The sequence below is a fragment of the Coccinella septempunctata genome, chromosome 2 (assembly GCF_907165205.1).
Source record: "Coccinella septempunctata chromosome 2, icCocSept1.1, whole genome shotgun sequence".
Classification (NCBI taxonomy): domain Eukaryota; kingdom Metazoa; phylum Arthropoda; class Insecta; order Coleoptera; family Coccinellidae; genus Coccinella; species Coccinella septempunctata.
Genome location: NC_058190.1, coordinates 13,685,508 through 13,700,798, shown reverse-complemented (window position 1 = coordinate 13,700,798; position 15,291 = coordinate 13,685,508). Strand labels below are relative to the sequence as shown.

At 35.7% G+C, this 15,291-nt stretch overlaps 1 protein-coding gene across 1 annotated transcript in view; it reads left to right on the top strand.

Annotated features, from left to right (window-relative positions):
• LOC123307342 (G-protein coupled receptor Mth2-like) overlaps positions 1-15,291 on the top strand; it is a 63,483-nt gene that overhangs the window by 19,400 nt on the left and 28,792 nt on the right. The window lies entirely within an intron of this gene.

Below are 15,291 nucleotides of genomic sequence, written 5' to 3'. Positions count from 1 at the left end.
GGCTAATTGTGCAATCTATTTAAAAATGAAGAAATAGTCATGAACCAAAGAAAAGATCTTAAGAAAAAATGCTGAACGTGAGTAATAAGAAATTGAGATGGGTTAAGCTGTAGCAATCAGAGTTCCTAAAGTAGATAGAGGATCTCTGGGGTTTCAAAAATATCTCAGGAACGGTAGTAAAAATCTTCAATGATGTTTACCAAATTGGTACCATAGATGGACTATTGAGCCGATGGTTTTCGAGTGATGAAATGACTGATTGCCACAGTAATGAAGTGATTAATATTCCACTTATTCCAGAGGATAAAGTAATTTCCTTAAGAGAAGCTTTAGGTTTATTACTTTCAAAATTCGAAGGACAGGGATTCAAAAAGTGTTCTTGCAAACCAAGCACCAGTCACAGTGTCGTAACAATAAATGCCTACGTTTCAAATTCCATATGAAAACCCAGAGCAGATCTGGAGTACTGGACTGATCATAGGCTGGTAATCTCGACAATGAAGATCTCAATGCTTCCAAAATACCAACGCAGGCCAAAGTTACTAAGAGAGCGCCTTCAAATCTCCAAACTACAAAACCCTTCTACAAAGGAAAGCTTCACAGCTGCCGTCAAAGGTAGCCTAACACCACCGGATTATGACGACGACATTGAGAGTCATTGGCTTCGCTTCAAATCATCTCTTACAAATTCAGCGAAAGAAATACTGGGCACAGAACGCTCCCGAAAATCCCCAGACTGGTTCGCCGAGAAAGAAACTCATATCGCACCCCTTCTGGAGGCAAAACACAAAGCGATGACGATGAAAACAGCAATTAACAAGCCTGGCGATGTTGCAGCCCAAAAATGTTTTAATAACATAAAACGAGGTCCGTCAAGAAATAAGAATACTAATGGAGCTATTCTAATTGATGATAGAAAAATTCTCGAAAGATGGAAGGAGCATTACTCACAGGTCTTGAATCAAAATAACGACTCGGATTTGTCCATTTTAGACCTGCTCCCCGCGTATAGTCCGATGACATCGCTTGATGACGAAATCTCAATATCGGAAATCATAAGTGCGATTAAAAATATGAAAAATGATAAGTCACCTGGTCTAGACGGCATTCCAGCGGAGATATTCAGGACCTTGGATGAAGACATTGTCAATAGTCTCCTAACACTATTCCGCAAGATATGGGAACAGGGAGATGTGCCACAAGACTTCAGAGACGCTTTAGTTATCAACCTCTATAAGAACAAAGGCGATACGTCGAATTGCAACAACTACAGGGGTATATCGTTGCTCAGTGTGGCCGGTAAAATTCTCTCGAAGATTATGGCTAATCGTCTGGTTCCACTTTTAGAAAAGCTATTACCTGAATCCCAGTGCGGCCACAAAGTTTCGAATGCAGAAGTCTTGCAACGCGCGAGTTGTACAACAATTGAGACTCAAGTAACGAGGGCCCGACTCAGATGGAGCGGCCACATTCTGAGGATGCAAGACACAAGACTCCCCAAAATAGCTCTATATGGCGAATTCACTGAGGGAGCCTGGAAACCAGGAGGCCAGTAGAAGCGGTTCTAAGGATACACTACATCAATCCCTAAAATCAGTTAATGCCAATCATAACTGGGAACAACTAGCGTTAGACAGGTCACAGTGGAGGTCTTCGGTACACAGTTATAATGGAGACTCGAGAAGGATACAGCGGCGGCCAGATCTGGTTGGTGACTATCCATGCCCGGAGTGTGGTAGGATATATAAGTCACGGTTGGGTCTCTACAGTCACAGGAGAGCACACAGTCGCAATTAGCCCTGAAAAATTATAAGTCTGTTCGCACCTTTTTTTTTCCTTTCTTGTTTTTTTTCTTTTTGTTTTTTCCCTTTTGTCGTCTTTTTGTAGATTCATTCCCGGCAACGGGATACAGCAATGAATGAATGAATGAATATGAAATGTTCAAGCAAATGTCATAAGAGTGGACAATGTTGTAATAAATAATCCAATTCTATAAATATTTATTTTTTTTGTCCTATAAGCGATTTCTATGATTTGCCTGGTACACTGCCAGTCATATTATAATATACGACGTATTTTATACAGTCAAATTCTAAAAACATCGCGTACAGATTCTCTTGAACAATAAGACTAAGAAGCGTCAGGCGTATTATAACACGTCTCAAATAAATCAGTCATATTGTCCGATTTTCATTAACTTCGATAGTTTTACAGTACGCCTAGTCATATTGAAAAAGCCTAGGCGTATTATAATAAGACTGATATTGTGATAAGACTGCGACAGATATAAATTTACCTAGTTTGATAAAGGAACAGATCAACCTTATTCTTACTCTGAAGTGAGACATGAAGTATGAGTATGAATTGATACTGAAAGCCAATGAGTCGTATGCATAAAGAAGAGTATTTGCTTTTACTATAATACTATCTTTGTCAGTTGCTTATAAGATGTATAATTTCCTTTCAATAAACTGAAGTGAAAGCATTTACTACTTCTTTATGCATACCTATGGCCCAATATCTAATATTTGAACATATCAATTTCTATTATTTTCAAGAAACAAATAAAAATGTAATAATTCGGTAATATATTTCGCATTCTTCAATCAAAATTTTCTGTGTACATATATGTACACTGTCCCATTTTAGTTGGGACTGCAATGTATCTCATCTATTATAAAAGATATATACATGCGGTGCTCGTGACTCTGTATCACGTTTTTGTAAAACTTTTTAAGCCACAAATAGAAATATTATAACTACTTTTGTTCCTGAAATAGAGGGCGAAAACGAAAATGTACAATGGAGATGTTATTACCTATTTCTGAGGCCTTGTATAAGATGGAAAAAAATGAAAACTGTGTATAATATATGCTTTTACATTAAAGTCAGCATAATTGAATTTTTTTTAGAGCACAGATTGGTCACAAAGTTAGTATTTTTTAAATAAAACGCCATGTTATTTTAACGTCAAATTATTGTAATTTTTTTTCTGAATACATTGATGTCTCACAACCTAATTTCTAATGAACATTAGCTTCAAAAATCAGAAAAATCCATATTTTTGTTTGTTTTTCCAATAGTAGGCCATGAATTCCCTCACATGCATTAAATTATTACTTTTTCAAAACGCCATGTGATTTTAACCTATTTATTTAAATATATTTCAAACATAAACTAAAATATCATTCTTCAACATAAATTTAAAAATGTTTGAAATATAATTAAATGAATAGGTTTAAACAATATAGCGTTTTGAGGAAAGTGATAATTGTGTGAACGAATTCATGGCCTACTATTTGAAAACAAACATGAATATGGATTTTTCCTATTTATGAAGCTAAAATTTATTAAATATTAGGTTGTGATATATCAATTTATTCAGAAAAAATTCCAAAAATATACAGGGTGTTTCAATTAGACCCGGTTGTTCAGTGCAGGATTAAGCCGAGATTTAAGACAGAATTGAACGGAAGTGTCAAAATTAATCCCTAAATTAATTAACTTTAATCCTGCACTGAACAACCGGGCCTTAAAAATTACCAAGTTTATGCCCAATGTTGAAAACAGTGCTCTAAAAAAATTTTTCATTACGCCACTGACTTCTATGTCAAAATATATATTATAAGCAGTTCTCATTTTTTTTCTATCTTATACAGGGCCGGAGAAATAATAACTCCAAAAGTGAACATATTCGTTTTCTTCCTGTATTTCAGGAACAAAAGTAGTTAGAATATTTCTGTTTTTGGCTTTAAAAGTTTTACAAAAATGTTATCCAGGGTCGCGAGAACAGCAAGTCTCCATGTTTAATAATAGCTGAGATATAGTGCAGTCTCAACCAAAATGGCACACAGTGTACAATTGGATCCTTTACTCTACTGGTAGATCGGTAGGTTAGAATTAATAAAAAATCAGTTTATTATCAGATACTGCGACAGGTTCTCCATCCGTGTAACCGTGAACATTGTCACAGATTACAGAGTAAAAAGAACATTGTGATGTGTGTGTCACTGGCGGATATTTATCATTTCTAGGCTGTGAGAATGGCACGGCCCTCTAGATCGCTTCCGGACCTCCGATAGCTCAACTTGCATCCGAAAGTTTGCACAGAGATTGTCGTATTGAATGGAAATTGGAAAATATGATACCTGCCGGCAAAGGACGTTATCAAAGATTATACCTAACTCTATAATTTTTGGACATTATAGTCTGGGAGGCAGTGGCTTTTTTTTTCAAGGAATTTCATCCCGGCTGAATTTAATACTGTATGTTGTAGTCACATTGCAAATGACGAAACTGACCGTCAGCTGGTCAAGAAGCGTTGAGTGCGGGCGTGGGAGGCGGCGGAACTTGGGAAAAAATGCAAAATTTCAAGTGATTTTATCCCGGCTGAAATTTTCTATATGTAATATTGATGTTAATTATAAACATAATAGTGAAGTCAGCCGATCGGCGGAGGGTGGAAAATACGTCACTCGAGCGCGTGAACTTGGGAAAAAAATTTGAAAATCAAGTGATTTCATCTCGAATGAAAACACCTCCATATGATTTCTTACATATATGGAAATATAAAAATGAAAGTCAGCTGCGTGTCTAGCGAAGGAAAGACCGTCAGTCAGGCCATTGAAAATTCCGCGCGCCGTATAAATGCATGAGCGCGCTCATACATTTTTGCTATGACTGACGGTCTTTCCCCTGCTAGACACGCAGCTGACAGTCATTTTTATATTTCCATATTATGTGAGAAATCAGTGAAACAGAAAATTTAAGTTAGATTTTGTTAAAAAAAAACTATGCATGCGTCCAAACAATCATAAATTACAGTCGATAGAATTTCAGGAATACCAAAAAACAGATTGAAAAAATTCCTTCATTGGGAGCTTGCCTCCAAAACAAGAGGCAAATGGGGGTAATTTTCTTGAATTTTCGAAAATCTCCAATATTTCGAAAGCCAAAGGACTTTTACTAAACATAAAACATATTTGTCTGAACCAGTGGTCAGTTGATATTGTTTCTCGATCTTCATATAGTGTATATAGAACAATGTAGTTCTGATTTACCTTTTACTTGTTTTTCTGCTTGGTAAGAAGGTGGATGTTCGTATATGTTCGATGCGCGAGCAGTGTTTTACAGTCACAACTTAAAACATGACAAAAAAAAAAAAAACAAAAAAAAACAAAAAAAAAACAAAAAAAACAATTATCGGGAATTTGGACTTTTATTGTGGATGTTAAATTACTTTAAATCTTCGCCGACGTTTCGGACACAAAACTTGTTCCTTTATCAAGGCTAAAATGTAACAAAGTATAAATTACAGAGTTCACCCGGAAGAGCACCAAACAGGTACCCACCTCGAATTTTCATTAATTTAACATATGAACTTTTGGAAGAATAATCATTAATTTTAAAACTTTGCAACGCATTTGGTGAAATTTTTCTCTTTCTTTCGGAAGTACGTGAACATGTGAACGGACAAAAAAGTTTTAGGTTGGAGCATAGAATAATGTTTTTTTGCTTTTTCCTTTCTCAAGGTTTGTGATCCGGGTAGGTATCCGAATCCTGCCCTTCCAAGCGCCATCTGCATCAACATGATTAAAACATTGTAATGTAGAAACTAAAAGAATTTGACAAACAATCCACAAATCAATATAACACACATAAGCAATCAATTGGGCAACAATACAAATACAATGATGTTACATAAATCTTCAAATATAATTTCGACAGATCACAGTTATTCGAGCATTTCAAAGTTTTTCGAATATTAAAAATATATATATATATATATATGCCGGTTCAGAACGTCTTCCGACGTTGTCCGACGCCCTGCCTCCATCTTCTTCTATCTTCCCAGTCCAGTTCTTGCAAGTTTCTTGTGCTCATAGCTTTAACGACGCCCTGTTTCCAACTGGTCTTTGGTCTTCCTCTCTTCCTACGTTCTGCGGGCTGCCAGTTCATTACTTGCTTTGGGAGTCTCGTTTCTGACATACGTTGTATGTGGCCGTACCATATCAGCTGTCTTTTCTCGATGTCATCCATTAGGGTTCCTTCAATACCCATCATTTCTTTAACGGTCTCATTTCTGATTCTTTCCCTCCTTGATATCCTGAGCGATCTTCTCATTGCGTCCATTTCAACTGCTTCCAATTTTCTCTTATATTTTTCAGTTAGTCTCCAATTCTCTGACCCATAAAATAGACTGCTTTTCACTAAGGTTTCATAAATGTTGAACTTTCTTCTTTTAGTTATATTTTTATTCCATAATATGCCGTTGAGACAGGATATTGCCTTTTTTGCTGTGGTTATTCTTCTCTCTATTTCATGATTGTCCGTTCCGGTCGAGTCAAAAATAACTCCCAGATAGTTGTAGTTCTGGCAGTGTGTTATTATTTTTCCATCATTCATCGTGAGATCACTTGCTTCTCCGCCGACACACAGATACTTGGTTTTTTGAATGTTGACCTTCAAACCCCAAATCTCGTACTCTTCAATTAGTTTGCGTACCATATATTCCATATCTTCCTTATCATTGGATATTATTGCCTGATCATCGGCAAACTGCAGGGTATAGAGGGTTGTGTTGTTAAGTTCTATTCCCATGCCATGAACTTTTCTTTTCCATTGTTTCAAGGCCGCTGCCACATATACTTTGAACAATGTCTGTGATATACAACAACCCTGCCTCAAACCTTTAGTGACAGTGAATTCATCAGTAACATATCTTCCTATTTTTATGCACGATTTTATACCATTGTATAGATTCTGTAGAGCTGTAATCAGAGTGTGGTTGATGTTTGTGCTTTTCAGTACTTCCCAAAGTTTTTCTGTTGGAATTGTATCGTAGGCTTGGTGTAAATCTACGAATGTAATGTGTACTTCTCTGTTAGTTCCTGTTTTCTTCTCAATAATCTGCTTGAGGCAGAATATATTATCATTACATGTTCTTCCTGCACGAAATCCACTTTGCTCTTCTTCCTCCTCATCCTTAAATTCTTCCTCTATTAGATCTCGTAATACTTTTCCGTACAGTCTACTGAATGTGCTAGTTACTGATAGTCCTCTGTAGTTTTCGCATCGTTTTCTATCACCTTTCTTATATATGGATGTTATATAGGCCGATTTCCATTGCTCAGGTACAGGATGTCCATTAATGCATAAGTTGAATATATATGTTATCATTCTGAATAACTTCTCTGTTCCATTCTTAAGGAGTTCAGTGTATATGCCTTCAGGTCCACAAGCTCTCCCATTTTTCAAACCTTTGATGGCCTTTTTGACCATATCCTCCGTGATTTCAATCGTTTCACCCTGTATAGATATTTCTTCAGGGGTTGATCTGCTCAAATATTCCTGTCTGTCCTCGGTCAGCAACCTTTTATAGTGATTTACCCAAGCTTCAGTCTTTATTACCTGCAGAGGGGCTTTTTCTTTATGTGATGTTCGAACCGACTTTAAAAATCTCCAAGCTTCCGCATTTTTCCGTCCTCCAATGTAAGCATTGACATCATTACATTTTTTATCCCAAAGCTGATTTTTTTCTTTTTGTATTAATTTTCTTGCCTCACGTTTTATTATCCTGTACTGTTCGAGATCATTAGGGTTTTTTGTTGTTAACCATTTCAGATATAAGTCTTTCTTTAGTTTTACTAAATCGGCAATTTTTTCATTCCACCATAATTTATTGCTTTCATATTGTTTTCTTGTTCCTAGCGATTCTTGAGCAGCTTCGTGTATACTTGAAATGATATTATCATAGGTTTCGCGGAATGTTCGTTTTTGAATGTCTGTTACTAGCTTACTATTTAGTCGTTGTTGGTATAATAACACTGTGCTGTCGTGCATAAAGCTATCGAGATTATATTCGGTATGTGACAGTTTATGTAAGCCAATAAATTCATCATCTCTACTCCTTACCTGACGCCTTGCTGGAAAAAATACTTTGGCCCGTACTAAAAAATGGTCTGATCCGCCACCAAAAGCTCCCCTTAGTACTCTGACGTCATTCATCTGTATGTTTGAATTTTGTTTGATGATAAAGTAATCGATTATCGACTTAAGATTACGTGTAGGTTGTTCCCAGGTGTACCGATGTATATGTTTATGTTGAAAAAAGCCGTTGGTAATTTTCATGTTGTTAGTTTCACATAATTGTATGAGTCTATGTCCATTATCGTTCATTTGATCTTCTCCGAATGGGCCTACAATATCACTGTTGAATACTCGTCCTGTTCGGCTGTTGAAATCACCCATCATAATAATTTCTCTTGAATTCCCAATTTTGTTGATAACTTCATTGAGGATCTCGAAAAATGAATCCTTGTTAGCGATAGATTCATCATCGGAAGGAGCGTATACCGCAATCAGGGTAAGATCGTGTTGATGAATCCTGATGTTTACCGTCAATATATTCTCATTGATCATTTCGTAGTTGGTTACTTTGTTCTTAAGTGTTGCCTTTAATAGAACGGATACTCCTCTCTTGGCTCGTTCTTCTTTCGGTACACCGCTGTAAATATGAAGGTATTTACCAATTCGTTCTGTACCACTGCCTTTTTTCTTTGTCTCAGTGAGAGTAACCACATCTATTCCAAGTTTTTCCACTTCTGATACAACCATGTCGATTTTGTGTTTTACTCCCTGTACGTTCCATGTTCCCATATTCATTATCCTTTTTTTCTGCTTTTGTCGTTTACCAGTGAATCCGTCCATGTTTCCGAGGCGATGTTTAGGCTTTTTAGCAAGTTGAGTTTTTCACATATAGCAGGGAGCTAGCCTGCTGCTACAACCCTCCTCCTTTATCCGGGCTTGGGACCGGCAACAGTACCATCGAGTTACTCAATCCACCCGACGATACTGCAGGCGGAGTTATTATATATATATTAAAAATATTAAAAAATATATTACAGCACTACAACCTTCCAAAGATTAAAGAATATTAGTTTTAAACAATTTCACTTTTGATGAGAAATATAGTCAAAACACCATCCACCAACCATTACTCTAAGTTCTACCATTTGTGTTCATTGAACTATCATAAATTTTGCTAAGGTGTTGAGTATCCTCTCTGAAGTTAACTGTATTGTGTGCTCTGATGTGAATCATTTCACTAATTAACCTTCTGTTGTAATGTTGTTCTACGTCCAATATTGTAACCCCGCCAAAGTCAAATCTGTGTCCTTCTGTGTGAGTGTGTGCCGTCAGTGCCGTCTTTTGTGTATTGTCAAATCTCTTTGAGTCAATAGTATGTTGTCTGATTCGTTCTTGTAGAAGTTGTTTTGTTTGACCTATGTAGCATTTTTGGCAATTAGAGCATTCAATCTTATAGACCAGTTCTGATTGTTTCAAAAGAGGTGTTTTGTCCTTTAATTTGGTGTAAAACAATCTTTTATTATCCATTTTGTTATAGAACGCAGCAGTACAATTGTGTTCTCTGAAAATGTTATTAATTTTATATGACAAAATTGGGTAGAATACTAACTTGGAAAATTTTTTCAATGTGGTCTGTGATGATGATGTTTGTTGGTGTGGTCTGTCTGTATTGTCCTGAGTGTCAGCATTTGTTGTCATATTTGGTCTTCTTGTTTGTCGATAGTTATTGATACATGTTTTTACATAATGTATTGGATAGTTATCACTTGTCAGTATTTTTGTGACTTTTTGGAGATTTTCAAAATGATATTCTTCATTAATCAACACCACTGCTCTGTTTATTAAATTCATTGCAATGTTTTTCTTTTGTGAGGCACTGTGGTTGGAAAAGTAGTTAATACATCTATTTGAATTCATGGGTTTTATGTACCAGTTAGTTTTGAGTTCATTTTTATCTCTGATTATTACTATGTCCAAGAAGGAAATGCTAAAATTTGTTTCCTTTTCTAAGGTAAACACAATGTTTCTGTGAAATGAGTTAAATACGTCTAAAGTTTCTTCAATTTTGTTTTTGGGAACCAAGATTAAGGTATCGTCAACATATAATTTAATCAGTGGAACTGTAAAATCCAATCTTGAGACCGCAAAATCAAACAAAGCATGCATTATCAAATTTGCGAAAGTGGTACTTTCTGGAGAACCCATTGCTGTACCTTCAATTTGTTTATAATGAACATTGTTAAAAGAAAAACAACCACCGTCGAAGCATAAGTTAACCAAAGTCAAAAAATCATTCTTACTTAAATTAGTGAAGTTTTTTATGTAATGCCACTTAGATGTATGTAGTATCATTATTTACAAATATACCAAAACAACTTGTTAACATAACCATAGCATCATAGTTTTACGGCCGGTTTCATAATCAAACCTAAAGCCGCTTTAACTTTAAAGCTTCCTTTAACCCTACTAAAAATGACATTAAAGGAGGCTTTAAGCTTAAAGTGACTTTAAATTTGATTATGAAACTGGAAGTTAGTATTTAATTATGACAGCGCTTGTCATGTAACATTGGTGTTTATTTCTTCTCTTTTTACATCCAAAAAAAGGAAAGGAAAGGAATAGCGAAAAATATTGTACGTAACACACTCGCAGGATTTCTGAAGGCGAACCGTAGGCGAGTCCCGTATAATTACTTTTGGAATGTGTTACAAAAAAGTTATTTATGAAACCAGTTGGGAAAAGCATTATTTTTCGTAATGAGCGTAATGAACACGAAAAATAGTGTTTCCCAATAAAATATTTTTTTATTTTGAATAGCGTGCCTCACAGATTCTCTATAAATCGTCTAGTGACGGAAATATTTAATTTTTCACTCCGTTACTATGGAAGCAAGTATCTGTTCATCATTAGTTGCTAAATATTTTAATTATATTAAAAAAAGTGTCAACTGATATGTCAAAATAAGAAAAATATTAAGTTTTTACTTCGTTGCTATGAAAGCAAGTATCTGTTCATCATCAGTTGCTAAATCGTAACCAGTTACGAAAAGTCAAAAGTTTCAAAACGTCAATGAATTTTAAAAAGTAGGTATCACATATTAGAAAAAAATATTTTTTCTGCAGCCTTACTTTCATTACTGGTTTCACAAATGTTCCAAAAGTGGAAAAAAACTTGCAGAAAATGCTACTTTCAGTAATGTTTGTGTAAAATGTTGCTTTTGCTTTAGTTAATCATACCGGAAGTTTCATTTTCGGGACGACCACAGAAGAAATATATTCAAACAAGTATGGCTCATCATCTTGTTCGAGGTTGAATAAGAACGAAGAACGTGAAGGTGAAATAGATTAATTTTTTTTTTCTTCATCTAGTTCAGACACAAACCCACATAAGAATACTATGCGCCAGATAGCAAGCTGTGCAGTAGTACACATCTAAGAGTGATAGTAAACCATATACGTCCGTTTTCAATAAACCTATCTATCCATTGTTTCAGTTACTGAAGATAGAAAAACCATCTGATTTCGTTTCTATCATCTATCTGTAGATATATTTTAGAATGGTTTCCAACCGTCACTAAGTGAAACGAAAGATAGATAGGTTTATTGAAAACGGCTGATAGTGTTATATAGACTACAGAGAAAATAGACTTCTGATCTGCGAAACTATTTAATTTTTGCATACAAGATTTCAATTATGTCTCCATCGTAAAAAAAGATCAGACAGTCAGTCAGGCTTCCAAAGTCAAGGGCAGTGACTAACTTCCTTTGGCGTCCAGAGGGTCCAGGTATCCGAGATGAATATGAATAGTCTGTGCTGAAACATTAATTTTCGATTTGATTACTAAGCAATTAATTATTGAGAAAATAGTGATAATCACTATTCGAAAGTTGGATATAGTGATTTATATCACCTTAAAATAATATATAAACAAGTAATTGTTATGTACACTCGATAAATAAATCGTCAGCCGGCACGATGCCGGTGGAACATGAGTCAGTCTAACTGCATAAGATGCAGCTCGCCAAAGGAAGCTGGTCACTGCCCTTGACTTTGGAAGCCTGACTGACGCAGAATCCACCACTATAAACGTGACTGACGGCCATTTTTACGTTCAATTGGATTAAAATAATCATTTTTCAAAATTTCAAGTGAAGATCGGTCACTTCAATTTTCAGATTTTTCCGACCACTTCAAACGCCTGACTGACGATGTTTCCACCATCGGGAACGTGAGTGACGCCCATTTTCACTCATAATCATGTATAATTTCTATTATTATAAAGTTTAACGTGGGAATCACTTTTTTGCGAGATTTTTCCGACGAGTTTCACCGCCTCCCATGCCCCCACTCACCGCTATTGTACTGACTGACGCGCGGACCTCATATGTACAGGGTGGGCAAATTTCGATGTTTTAGCACTACAGCTTTTAAACCAGAGGAGATAGACAAAATCTGATACCCCATTCTCGTTCTCTTTTTCTGAGAAACTTACAATAGTAGTAGTAATTTTTGGCCACTTTCTTTTGTTTTCGAATTATATGCAAAAATTGGAAAAATTGCGATTTCGAAATAAATTTATATCTCCGCTAATACTGATGATAGAGCTCTGTAATTGAAACATTATACAGGCACTTTTTTACGTAGAATCCAGTGGCGTGTTCGCCTTTTTAGCAGGATTTTTAATTACGAAGCTATGACCCAAAGTTATGTTTTTTTAAATGGGAACACTAGTTTTCTGTGCAATTTTTTGAAAGCTTAATTTTCACTGATTTCAAAAATATATAACATCATATGGTTTGTAACAATATAAATATTAGAAAATGGACAAAAACACTTTTTCCCAATATTTCTATGGTTTCAACTTTTGACGGGCACAGAAAAATAGAGTTTCCTATATCAAAAGCAGTCTCCTTCCGGCAATGTCATTCTTTCTATGCTTTTTACCAATTTTCACAGAATTTGAATCAAGATATATTTTATAAATTTTCATAATAATGAAAGGACTTATAGAAGGAGACACTAGTAATCATACGATGCTATATTTGTCTATGCTCATCAAAAGTTGAAACCATAGAAATATTGAGAAAAAAGGTTTTTGACCATTTTTTATTATTTATATTGATACAAACCATATGATGTTATATATTTTTGAAATCAGTAAAATTTAAGCTTTCAAAAAATTGCACAGAAAACTAGTGTTCCCATTTAAAAAAACATAACTTTGGGTCATAGCTTCGTAATTAAAAATCCTGCTTAAAAGGCGAGCACGCCACTGGATTCTACATAAAAAAGTGCCTGTATAATGTTTCAATTTCAGAGCTCTATCGTCAGTATTAGCGGAGATATAAATTTATTTCGATATCGCCATTTTTCCAATTTTTGCTTATAACTCGAAAACAAAAGAAAGTGGCCAAAAATGACTACTACTATTGTTAGTTTCTCAGAAAAAGAGAACGAGAATGGGGTATCAGATTTTGTGTATCTCCTCTGGTTTAAAAACTGTAGTGCTAAAACATCGAAATTTGCCCACCCTGTACAAGTGGAGAACTACTCATGCTAAAAAATTCGTGTGAAGATCGATCACTAGTTCAAAAATGACGCCACCTCCCGGACTATTGTCCTGATTTCCAGGGCTTCTTTCATCGTGTTGCTAATATTAAATTTTGTTCTTTGTGTCTGATAGGTTTGACAGTCCATTAAAATATGCTGAAGCTGAACAGTAATTGTAGTGTCACATGTGGTACATTTCGGTATGATTTCCTTAGTTATCAAATGTTGGTGGGTGGCTATAGGCAATGACCAATTCTCAACCTCCTTAGGGTTACTAATTCTCTTCTTTTCAGGGTTATAGGTGGTGAGTTGGTTATTGAGGAATCAATCTGGTTGAGTTTAGAACACTGGGATCGCCGAAAGTTTTTCCATTTGTCTCTTGTTGCTTTTTATATTTATTTCCTAGGTCATAGTTGGTGATCAGCTCAAAGGGCTGTCCTGAAATAATTGCTTCCTTAGCAGCTTGGTCCGCCTTCTCATTGCCTTCGATGCCACAATGTGAGGGGATCCAGAGTATCGAGCATGAATGTTGTTGGAGTTGTATACATGCTATAAGATCTTTTGCATGATTAAGTATGGGGTTGTTGGAGAAAAGATCTGTAATCGCTTGAATAGCACCAAGAGCATCAGTACATATGACGCAGTGTGAGATCTTATTGTCGACGTTGAATTCTATGTACATTGAGTTATAGAATTCAAAGTGCCCTGCTGGTGTAATATTACACAAGCAGGGCACCTCAACGAATAATTCCAATATTGGTTTCATTCGAAAGCTCTCGTTTAGGTCCGTTTTGCTGATAGTCCGTTCATTTTGCTTATTTATACTTTACGAGTTTTCGGAGAAATTTTTTTTTCTTTTCACCTTAGCGTATGGAACATCTGCGTTTTGCTCTCATTTGCTCTTTTTAAATCAGCAATTAGTTTTTCTCTAATACTTACCGTTACTGAGACTGAGATATAGATAATTCGAAGTGCCCTGCTGTTGTAATACCACACTAGCAGGGCACCTCAACGGATCTTTCCGATATTGGTTTGAATCGAAAGCCCTCGTTTTGTTCCCTTTTGCTCAACTTTGTGAAATGATTTCATGAAGTTTTCTCAAAGGTTTTGCAATTTTGGCCCAATCTTTTATGAATTTGCGGTAGTATCTTGTGAGTCCCAGAAATCCCTTCAACTCGGTTGATGTTTTGGGAACTGGGTAGCGTAAAATTGCATCAATTTTCAGTGGGTTGGATTTAAGACCAAAAAATTGAACTTTTTTCTTAAACACTCTGATTTGTCCATTTGGATTTTCAACTTCGCTGCTCTAAGGCGATCGAATACTTTACGCAGTTTTTCTACAATGAAGATACACATATATTTCAACTGTTCAGTCCATTTTTGGGCGTGAAGAGATACAAAAATGTTTCAATGACAATAACGTTAAAAAAACAACTTATCTTTGAAGTGCTTCCCTTCCAAACAACAAAGCTCTGTGATTTACACAAATCCTTAAGAGCAGGATCAAAACAAATCCTCTATATCAGAGGTTTTGTTGCATAACAAGGAGTGTATTCAACAGCCATTGGACATTTTGTTGGGTACTACTTATTACACCAAGAGGGCACTTCGAATTATCTATATCTCGGTAACGGTAAGTGGTAGAGAAAAACTAATTGGAGATTTGAAAAGAGCTAAATGAGAGGAGATATCCCACACGCTAGGGTGAAAAAAATTTCTCCTAAATCTCGTAAACTATAAATGAGCAAAATGAACGGACTCATGAGAAAAACGAGAGCTTTCGAATAATACCAATATTAGAAAGATCCGTTGAGGTGCCCTGCTAGTGTAATATGACACCATCAGGGCACTTTGAATTGTCTATAGCTCAAT